The sequence below is a fragment of the Bison bison genome, unplaced genomic scaffold (assembly GCF_000754665.1).
Source record: "Bison bison bison isolate TAMUID 2011002044 unplaced genomic scaffold, Bison_UMD1.0 scf7180017864072, whole genome shotgun sequence".
Taxonomy (NCBI): domain Eukaryota; kingdom Metazoa; phylum Chordata; class Mammalia; order Artiodactyla; family Bovidae; genus Bison; species Bison bison.
In genome coordinates, this window is record NW_011494644.1 from 11,554,842 (window position 1) to 11,561,734 (window position 6,893).

Consider the following 6,893-nt stretch of genomic DNA (forward strand, 5'->3'; position numbering starts at 1 on the left):
ATGGGGAAACAGTGGAGACAGTGTCAGACTTTATTTTTTGGGGCTCCAAAATCACTGCAGATGGTGATTGCAGCCATGAAGTTAAAAGACGTTTACTCCTTGGAAGGAAAGTTATGACCAACCTAGACACCATATTAAAAAGCAGAGACATTACTTTGCCAACAAAGGTCTGTCTAGTCAAGGCTATGGTTTTTCCAGTGGTCATGTATGGATGTGAGAGTTGGACTGTGAAGAAAGCTGAGCACCGAAGAATTGATGCTTTTGAACTGTGGTGTTGGAGAAGACTCTTGAGTGTCCCTTGGACTGCAAGAAGATCCAACCAGTCCATTCTAAAGGAGATCAGTCCTGGGTGTTCTTTGGAAGGAATGATGCTAAAGCTGAAACTCCAGTACTTTGGCCACCTCATGCGAAGAGTTGACTCATTGGAAAAGACCCTGATGCTGGGAGAGATTGGGGGCAGGAGGAGAAGGGGACAACAGAGGATGAGATGGCTGGATGACATCACTGACTCGATGGATGTGAGTTTGAGTGAACTCTGGGAGTTGGTGATGGACAGGGAGGCCTAGCGTGCTGCGATTCATGGGGTCGCAAAGAGTCGGACATGACTGAGTGACTGAACTGAACTGAAGAAGCCTTGATATTTTTCCTTTGGCCAGATAAATCAATCACTGCATTTCACACACTTCATGGACATGCGCTTCACATTTGCTGGTCGGGGGCTTACTCTGGAGCTTTGGTCTGTTTGCCTCCTTCCTTCCAAAGGCCTCCCTGAGACCTTCGCAGACTCCTTGTATCTGGTGGCTGCTTCTCCCCAGGGCAGCTGGGCAAGTAAAGAACCAATCTCTGAACTTCCCTGGTGACCCAGTGGTTAAGATTCTGCACTGCCAGTGCAGGGGGACCGGGTTCGATCCCTGATCAGGGAACTAGATCCCACAGGCTGCAACTAGTTTGCATGCTGAAACTAAAGATCCCACGTGCTACCATGAAGACTGAAGATCCTTCGTGCTGCAACTAAGATTTAGCACAGCCAAAAAAAAAAAAAGTCTCAACAGAAGAAGGGAAGAGGAAGACATAAACTTGGGAGGGGTCAGCCTGGCCAAAGAGAGAGGCTTGTTGGAGGGTGGCCAGTAGAGGACAACGACTAAGGGCACAGAGTTGACTAGGGGCCCTTGTCCTCCTTGCCTCTCAGGCCTCCTGAAAGACAAAAAAGACAATAGAAAATTTCCATTAAGACTGAAGGCTTTTTATCACCTGTCAGTGCCCATCCCCCTCACACACAGACCTGGAAGAGAGCCCTGGGTAGTGCTGGAAACTTGCAGGGGGGTCTGGACCCTCCTGGAGAAGAGCCTAGGGCAGAGTCTGCTCCCCTAGATGGGACTCTGAGGGCCATGGCACCAGGCTGGTGGGTCTACTAGTGGCCTCTGGCTGCGGCACCTTCCACTGTGGGGACAGTAGTAAGACTCCTTGCCTGTGTGAGTCAGCAAAAAGCATGAGAGGTATAGCACCAGCTGCAGGTGAAGGGTCCCTCTCCAGAGTGCACTGGGCCGGGACTCCCTGGCGGTCCAGTGGTTAGGACTCCATGCTTCCACTGCAGGGGGTCTGGGTTCAACCCTTGGTCAGGGAACTAGATCCCCCATGCTGCAACAAAGACTTCACATGCCACAACTAAGATCTGGTACCGCCAAATAAAATAAATATTAAAAAAAAAAAAAGAGAGTGCCCTGGGCCAAGTTGAAGATAAGGGTAAAGCATAATTGCACTCTGGATGGGGATGAAGGTAAGTCCTCAGTGCCAGGTGTTGAAGCTGGGCACAGGCTGAGGGCCTGGGAAAACCCTGACTACAGGAAGCCTTGGTTACAGGTTCAAAGACCACATTAGTGTCTCTGACTGTAGGGCCTCATGACAACTCCCAGATAGAGTCCTTCTGCTGACCCCTTCCAAATGTATCACTTTTCTGAATGAGTGCTGGGAAACAGATTCAAAACTTACATTTTTCGCTGTTAACTTTCCAAGATCTACTCATGTTCAGGCTGATAGAACCAAACTTCACTAAGACAGAAGCATTGAGTGGGTACCCAGTCCCTGGAAGCCCCCTTCTAGACTGTGTTGGCCAGTTGAGGGCTTGCAGATCAGGGACATTCCCACCCACTCCAGGGTCAACAGAGGAGATACTCTCAACCAGAGGAGCAGCTGTTATGGGACCAGGGACCTGAGAGACAGATAAACTGCCTCCATCCTAAACTTTTATTTTTTGGCCATGCTGTGGGACATGCCTTGGGAGCACAAAATCTTAACCACGGGACTGCCAGGGAAGTCTCAAACTGCCTCCCCCTTAAACTTGAATTCACACATGGCCACTGACCTTTGGATGATTCATAAAGTATGACCTAATCATGGGACCACTTGGATGCCTCAGAGCCAATTAAGTGAGAAAGAGAAGGTCAAGATTGCAATATCCAGTGGGTGTCATAAATTCAGATCAGCAAAAACTAGTAAGGTCAGCAGTAAAGAACATGCAGAGGGTGTTTCTTACTCAACAAACGTTTTTCCCTTCCAGCTGGAACTGGAATGTCGCTTCTACTTTTCATCTTTTTGGCTTTCTTTCAGACTTCCTACTCCTGGGAATCCTGAGCATCTGTACCCTACAGCTGAGTCTCCTTCTTCACCATTTGATGAGGTCTGGTTTGGGGTCTGGCAAAACTGGGGATCCCTGGTGGCTCAGATGGTAAAGAATCTGCCAGAAATAATGTGGGACATGCGGGTTCAATCCCTGGGTCGGGAAGATCCCCTGGAGAAGGGAATGGCAACCCATTCGGGTATTCTTGTCTGGAGAATTCCATGGACAGAGGAGCCTTGGTGGGCTACAGTCCATGGGGTCACAACAGAGTCAGACACAACTGAGTGACTAACACTTTCACTTTTCACAAAACTGGGGCAGAATGCTAATCATTCAATAAATGTTTCTTACTATAGGTAGGGAAGTCCACTACCTATGTGGACTTCCCTGGTGGTCCAGTGGTTAAGAATCCGCCTTACAATGCAGGGGACTCAGGTTTAATCGTTGGTTGGAGAACTAAGGTCCCACAAGCCTTGAAGCAGCTAAGCCCCCTGAGTCACAACCACTGAGCCTGTGAGCTACAACTAGAGTCCATGTGATCCCTTTGCCAAAACTAAGACCCAGAGCACCCAAATAAAATAAACATTTAAAAGAGAGAGAGGAGTGCACTGGGCCAAGTTGTAAGTAAAGGCAAACCATGATTGCACTCGGTGGTGTGGGGATGAAGGTGCAGCCTGAGGGCACCTTTGCATTCATTTAATGAAAATGTATTGGGCACCTCGGGCTTCCATGGTGGGTCAGACAGTAAAGAACATGCCTGCAAAGTGGGAGACCTGGGTTCAATCCCTGGTTTGGCAAGATCCCCTGGAGGAGGGCACAGCACGTTGGTCCAGTATTCTTGCCTGGAGAACCTCCATGGACAGAGGAACCTGTCAGGCTACAGTCCATGAGGTCACAGAGTCAGACACGACTGAGCGACTAAGTACACAGCACACTAGGCACCTCATATGTGCCAGGCATTGTTCTAGATATTTTAAGAGAGATTCCAGGTAGGAGCTTTGCTGGCAAAGGTGCAGAGAGGACTTCTGGGCAGATTGTGCTCAGGGCTAGAGATAGACACAGAGCCACAGTTTGGAGACTTCCAGTATAGGGCAGAAGAGCGCCAGAAGAAATTTCTTTACTCTCTTTCCTTCTTCTTCTTTTATAAATTTGTATTGGGAGTATAGTTTACAGTGTTGTGTTAATTTCAGGTGTACAGCAAAGTGAATCAGTTACATGTACATTGATTCTTTTTTAGATTCTTTTCCCATATAGATCATTAGAGTATTGAGTAGAGTTCCCTATGCTCTATAGTAGGTCCCTATTAGTTATCTATTTTATTTTTAAAATTTTATTTATTGATTGTGTTGCATCTTTGTTGCTGGGAGGGCTTTTCTCCAGTTTCGGTGAATGGTGGTTACTCTCTAGTTGCAGTGCCAGGGCTTCTCAGTGCGGTGGCCTCTCTTGTTGCAGAGCACAAGCTCTAGAGCAAGCAGGCTTCAGTAGTTGTGACACCTGTGCTTAGCTGCTCCTCGGCACGTGGGATCTCCCCAAACCAGGACTGAACTCATGTCTCCTGCATTGGCAGGCAGATTCTTTACCACTGAGCCACCAAGGAAGCTCTAGTTATCTATTTAATATATATAGTAGTGTGTATTTGTCAATCCCAATCTCCCAATTCATCCCTCTCCCAAGAAATTTCTTGAAGATGGCATCTGAGAAAGGCAGTGAAGGATGTGAGAGTTGGAGGGTAGTGTGTAACAGAGCAGAATAGCAAGAACAAAGACTCACTAAGCTAGAAGCATGTCCAAAAAACAAAGATTCTACTTGGCAGGAGCCAATGAGATGGCGTGCTGGTAGAGAAAGAGGAAGATGTTAGAGTGTTATGGGCCTTGAAGGCCAGTACAGGTTCTTTAGTTTTTGCACAAGTCTTGGGGAGCCAGTATTGGTATCTAACAGTGGAGGGTAATTCATGAATTTCAATCAGACTGATCTGGAGAGGATCCCCGGAACCAATTATCATGAGGCAGGAGTGGAGTCAGACACCCAGCCCGGCTCATCCCACCCACTCCCTTCCCTTCTCGGAGATCCGGGACGCTAGGCGTCACCGTACGCGCCCAGGTGGAGGTTTTTCACCCCAGACACCCCACTCCTCGGGGAAGAAATATAGGGCCACTTTCACGATGCCCGCGGCCTTCTCCCACCTTCTTCCCGCCGGGTCCTCACCGACACCGCTGGGCGCCCAGATCAGGAGCCGGGGGTGGAGTCATACGGCCACCCCCACTTCTCCCGGAGAGACACTAGCGACTCGGCCTCCTGTGCAGGGTGGGGGTCGGTCGCTCCAGGCCCAGGCAACCGGAAGTAGCTTGTGGTGGGGCCCCTCTAGGACGTCGGGAAACGGCCCGTTAACCGAACTCATTGGTCCGTGGGCCAAGAAATGAAGGCGCCCTCAGAAGAGGCGGTGGCACTCTACCGTCCATTTTAGAGAAAGGCATTGATGATCTGGTTTATCCCCCCACCGAGTTGTCTTCTCTTGCTGTTCTGCCGGTGGCCTTGCAAGGGCCTCTTGCCCATAGTTAAGATGGCCGCAGCTGCTTCGGCGTCCGCGCTCTGATCTGGCGGGTGAAAGGTGAGGCGGGTGCCCGGCGGCGAGGGAGAGTGGCCACAGGGCCAGGAATCAGGGATGGTACGGACAAACGTCCCCTTCTCAAACCGCGAAAGAAGGCTCATTCAGTGGCCTGGTGTTTAAAAATTTTTTGTAGCAAACTAATTTATTTCTCAGATGTTTATTTTTTATCTAGAAGGTTAGACAAGAATATTCAGCGAATGTCCTCTGCTCCAGCCCCCACCTCTACTAACGGTTTCTTAAATATTCCTACAGTGATTGTCTACGCCCTGCAGAGACATCTATCATATTTTCACACATTTACTGTATCTTACTGAGGATACTGGGACGCATGCTTCTCAGTGCCTTAGAGTTCAGGCATTTTACAGAAGAGGAAACTGAAGCCCAGTTAAGACCCAAGGTCAGGCAGACTGTTAGTGACTCTGGGTCTTCAGACTCCTAATCCAGCCTTTCCTCCTGGTGCTGCCTCCTTTAGAGGCCTTCCAGAAATGCAACATTAACGCTTCGAATTTACGGGTCCCTGCTGACATTGTGAAAACGAACTGGATTCTCAAGTTATTAAGTCATGATTGAAGTAAAAAAAGTTAGATGAAAAAAAAAAAGTTTAAAAACGTGAGATGAATTAAGGGATGACAGGACTCATTTGCTTTCAATGCTCCATCTCACTGTGCCTCCAATTCCAAGCTGTCCTAACAGAACAGTGGCCAATTATACAAGAATTGCAGTTGGTTCTGTGATGTGACTAAGACATCAATAATATTAGCTTACCTTGATCGATCACTTACTATTAATACATGCCAGACTCTGTTCTAAGTGCATTTGCCTGTTAACTCATTTAATCCCTCAGAACACTTAAGAGATAAATACCCTTCTGCATCAGTAGACCACAGCCCGGGGGAATGACCTTACCGCAGGCCACACAGCTAGTGAGGGTTCTGACTCCAGAACCCATGACATGATGGGTTACTGAAGACACAATCTCAGCAACCTGAGAGAAGTGGGATTTTAGGCCAGGTCATGAAGATGCAGTTGTACGTGGGGTAGGGCAAGAAGCAGGGACCTGGAAGTCAGAAATACTTCTTCTGGTCACCTATGCCATTCCACTGTTGTTCTGTAGTCACCAAGTCATGTCTGACTCTTTGTGACTCCATGCACCTTAGCACACCAGGCTCCTCTATCCATGGGATTTCCCAGAAAGAATAATGGAGTGGGTATGCGATTCCATTCTGTTGTATTAAATGTAGAGAGAAAAAATTAAAATGATGACCTCTAAATTTTTTTTTTTAATTTAGACATCCTAGAATTTGAAATCAAGTGGGCCTTAGGAAGCATCACTATGAACAAAGCTAGTGGAGGTGGTGGAATTCCAGTTGAGCTATATCAAAGCCTAAAAGATGATGCTGTGAAAGTGCTGCACTCAATATACCAGCAAATTTGGAAAACTCAGCAGTGGCCATGGGACTGGAAAAGATCAGTTTTCATTACAATCCCAAAGAAAGGCAATGCCAAAAAATATTCAAACTACCCCACAATTTCGGAGAAGGCAATGGCACCCCACTCCAGTACTCTTACCTGGAAAATCCCATGGAGAGAGGAGCCTGGTGGGCTGCAGTCCATGGGGTCCCTAAGAGTCAGACACGACTGAGTGACTTCCTTTCACTTTTCACTTTC